The following is a 4,755-nucleotide window of genomic DNA, read 5'->3' on the forward strand; positions in this document are numbered from 1 at the left end:
AAAAAAAAGCAATTACTGAGAGTGTGATACGAAGTTTTATTAGATATAAAAAGTACACGTATATTGTATATATATATATACATTGTAGTGGCTGAGTGGTGTATGTTCGTCATAAACATTAACGAAAATAAGAAAAAAAAAAACGTGTGCTCAAAGAAAATCAGATATCAGTCTTTGGCAAAATATCTAGTTATCAGTCACCAGAAAAATGTGATATCACTTAGAAAAAAATAAAATAAAATGAAATAAAAAATGTTTATTCGTCGCAAATGACAAAAGAAGATAAGGTCAATCTGCCAATAGAAATAAAAGTAACAAGAGATCAGAAAACTTGGATAATGGAGAAAAACATGTTATTTGACGGTCAAGGAGGAAACAATTTGACCCTCTGTTGAGATCAAAGAAACGAGATAAGAAAATGAAAAATAATATGAAAGAATAGAGAAAAAAAACTGAAGAAGAAAATAGAAATAGGAAAAGAGAAACGAAAAAGACTAATCAATAGAAGCAGAATACTAAAAGAAAAAATACTGAAACAGGTGAGATAGAGAAAGACAGAAAGAAAGAAAAAATAGAAAACAGAAAGAGAAATATAAAGAAAAAAACAAAAAGTGAATACGGATTTTAAAGAATTGAAAGAGAGATCGAAACGGAAACAAGAAAAATAGAAAGAAAGAAACAAAAAATGGAAAAACGAATGAAAGAAAAAGTCAGAGAATAGAGAAAACAAAGAAAAATATATTTACATCGCATCGTTTCCATAATTCGAGTTTCTGGTAAACATTTTATCTGAGTAAGTCTTATAAAGGTCTATTTACGAATGATTTCTTTAATGTAATTACTTTTATTAGTAATTTTTGTGATAATGTCATCTATAGTTCCTATCATCATTGTAATTGATATAGTTGATATCAGTATCTGCGTAATTATCATAGCAATATTTTGTTATTTTTATCATTTTTAACATTATTATTATTGTCACCATCATCACCACCATCATTATCATCATTATCTTTTTTGTCATTGTTATTGTTATCCTTATTATTATTATTATTGTAATTAGTTTTATTGTTATCATTATCATCGCTTGTGATCATTATCATTACCATGATTATTGTTATCATTATTGTTATTATTATCATTATTATTTTGTTGTTATTGTTGTTGTTTTGTTATTACTATTATTATTATTATAATTATTATTATTGTTATTATTATTATTATTATTATCATTATTATCATCATCATCATTATTATTGTATCAATATTCATAATCATCATTATCATAACATCATCATGATAATCATTATTATCATCGTTATCATGACCATCATCAACTTCCACCATCCTCAATAACGTAAAAATTATCACTATTCTTTCACTCGTTATTGATGTTTAAAGATATATTAGTGTTTGTTCAGCTCCCCGTTTGTTGGTATTTTTGGGCAACAGATGGCGTTCTATGACCTCGTCGGGTTCCTGTTATAGATACGACTTTCACGAAGATTCGGGAATATGTTTCGAGTTATTTAAGAGGGGGAGAGAGGGAGGAAGAGGAAGGAAGAGAGGGAGTAGGAGTGGTGGGAGAGGGAGGGGAGGGAGGGAGAGGGAGGAAGAGAGAGGAAAGGAGGGAGGGAGGGAGACGAAGGGAGGGAGGGAGGATGAGGAAGGGAGTGAGGGAGGATGAGGAAGGGAGGGAGAGGGAGAAAGGGAGGGAGAGGGAGAAAGGGAAGGAGAGGGAGAAAGGGAGATAGAGGGGGAGAAAGGGAGAGAGAGAGGGAGGAAGGGAGAAAAAGAGAGGGAGAGAGATAGAGAGAGAGAGAGAGAGACATAGACAGAAAAAAGAGACAATGAGTGAGAAAGATAGAGAGATAAACACACACACACACACACGCGCGCGCGCGCGCGCGCGCGCGCAGAGAGAGAGAGAGAGAGAGAGAGAGAGAGAGAATGAAATCATAATAAATAAATAAGAAAGAAAGACAGATACAAAGAGTGAGAGAGAGACACACGAGAGATAATATAGATAGAGAAAGAAAGAGAGAGATAAACGGATAGATAAAGAGAAAGAAAGAGAGAGAGAGAGATAAACAGATAGATAAAGAGAAAGAAAGAGATAGAGAAAGACAGACAGATAGATAAAGAGAAAGAAAGAGAGACACAAAGAGAGAGAGAGAGAGAGAGAGAGAGAGAGAGAGAGAGAGAGAGAGAGAGAGAGAGAGAGAGAGAGAGAGAGAGAGAGAGAGAGAGAGAGAGAGAATGAAATCATAATAAATAAATAAGAAAGAAAGAGAGATACAAAGAGTGAGAGAGAGACACACTAGAGATAAACATATAGATAGAGAAAGAAAGAAAGAGAGAAAAGGATAGATAAAGAGAAAGAAAGAGAGAGAGAGATAAACAGATAGTTAAAGAGAAAGAAAGAGATAGAGAGAGATAAACACAGATAGATAAAGAAAAAGAAAGAGAGACAGAGAGAAAGATAAAAAACAACCCTCAAATCTAATAGGAAGACGCGGACCGCAGGACCACCGCCCCCAACATCAGCACGGAAAAGTAACAAATCCTCGGTACTTAAAAAGAACTTACCCTGGATGCAGGCTCGGGACTCTCGGATCTAAAAATAGCCCCTGAGAAATTGGGAGGTTTTAGGGGGTTGTTTCGCGTCCACATAATCAAGGAATTATTTACGGCATTCGGAAATCGACAATCCCATCGGCGAATCACTGACATGTTGCTGTTGTCTCACGATCAGGTATTGATGTTTGTCGAGAAAAAAATGCTAATGTTTTTCGGATTTCTGTCACAGCTGCCCATACGCACACACAGCGGTGGCAGGACCCTCCACGGGGAGTGAAGGAAACATCCGCACCGTGGTATAGAAATATGGATGTGTAATATATATGTATATATACGTGTGTGTGTGTGTGTGTGTGTGTGTGTGTGTGTGTGTGTGTGTGTGTGTGTGTGTGTGTGTGCGCGTGTGTGAGTGTGTGTATGTCTGTGTGTGTGTGTGTGTGTGAGTATGTGTATGTGTGTGTGTGTGTGTGTGTGTGTGTGTGTGTGTGTGTGTGTGTGTTATATATATATATATATATATATATATATATATATATATATATATATATATATATATATACATACATATATATATATATATATATATATATATATATATATATATATATATATATATATATATATGTATATGTATATATATATATATATATATATATATATATACATATGTATATATATATATGTATATATATATATATATATATATGTATATATATATATATATATATACATACATATATATATATATATATATATATATATATATATATATATATATATATATATATATATATATATATATATATATATATATATATATATATATATATATATATATATATATATATATATATATATATATATATATATATATATATATATATGTATATATATATATATATATATATATATATATATATATATATATACATATATATATATATATATATATATATATTTCAAACTATATCTGTTTATCTATCATCTATTTGTCTGCCTGCCTCTCTATCTATCTATCTATCTACTTATCTTTTCATTTATCTGTCTATCTACCTATATATTCATCTATTAACCTACCTGTCTATCTATCTCTCCATCTGTCTATCTACCCATCTATCTATCAATCTATACACGTGTGTGTGTGTGGGTATATATATATATATATATATATATATATATATATATATATATATATATATATATATATATATATATATATATATATATATATATGATATATATATATATATATATATATATATATATATATATATATAATATATATATATATATATATATATATATATATATATATATATATATATATATATATATATATATATATATATATATGTACGTATGCATATATGTTTATTAAACAGATGGATAGTCCGATGCAATATGTCATCGTACTTAGAAGAATCGAGAGATTAATAACGAAAAAATAAAATAAACAAACATTCCTGGATGAAGAATAAATCAACAAGAGAAAATGTAAACGTTATGTTAATAATTCTGATATTTAGCTCATGGAATAAAACATGTCTGACCAAAAAAAAAAAAAAAAAGAAAAAAAGAGAAAGAAGGCAATTGAGATTAATTAGATGAAATGTGTTCATGATTCAAGGAATATAATCTTGATTACAGTTTTCAATTCAAAGAAGAAGAAGAAAAAAATGTTTTGATATTTAAGAGAAGTGATTATAATGATCTATCCTGCATCTCAAATGATGTAGACAATGTTCAGCTTAATACTCAATATAACATTCAATCATGCGTGTTTCGTTGTATTTCATGTAATCAAGAAAGAAATGCCATTGATAGATAATTAATTTTGGGGGAGAGGGAGTCGGGAGAGAGAGGAGAGGGAAGAGGGAGGGAGAGAGGAAGGGAACAAGGGAGGGAGGTAGGGAGGAATGGGGGAGAGAGGATGGGAGGGACGGAGGGAGGGAGAGATAGATAGATATATAGATAGAGAGGGGGGGGAGAGGGATATTGAGGGGAGGAGAGAAAAGAAAGAGAAGTGAAAGTGAGATGGAGAGAGGAAGAGAAGGAGGAAAAGAGACTATCGTAATAGAGAGTGTTAGTTAAATAGAGAGAGAAAGACAGTGAGACAGACAGACCGACAAGCAGCCCAACACCGAATGAACAAAGAACGCAAACGAACACAGACGC

At 31.2% G+C, this 4,755-nt stretch overlaps 1 long non-coding RNA gene across 1 annotated transcript in view; it reads left to right on the forward strand.

The window, feature by feature from the left end:
• LOC138860723 (uncharacterized) overlaps nucleotides 1-4,755 on the forward strand; it is a 50,268-nt gene that overhangs the window by 538 nt on the left and 44,975 nt on the right. Inside the window, exon 1 of the long non-coding RNA XR_011398386.1 lies at nucleotides 1-793. This exon is cut by the window's left edge and continues 538 nt beyond it. This is a non-coding gene — a long non-coding RNA (uncharacterized lncRNA). The remainder of the gene's footprint in view (nucleotides 794-4,755) is intronic.

This window comes from Penaeus vannamei, chromosome 43 (assembly GCF_042767895.1).
Source record: "Penaeus vannamei isolate JL-2024 chromosome 43, ASM4276789v1, whole genome shotgun sequence".
Classification (NCBI taxonomy): Eukaryota; Metazoa; Arthropoda; class Malacostraca; order Decapoda; family Penaeidae; genus Penaeus; species Penaeus vannamei.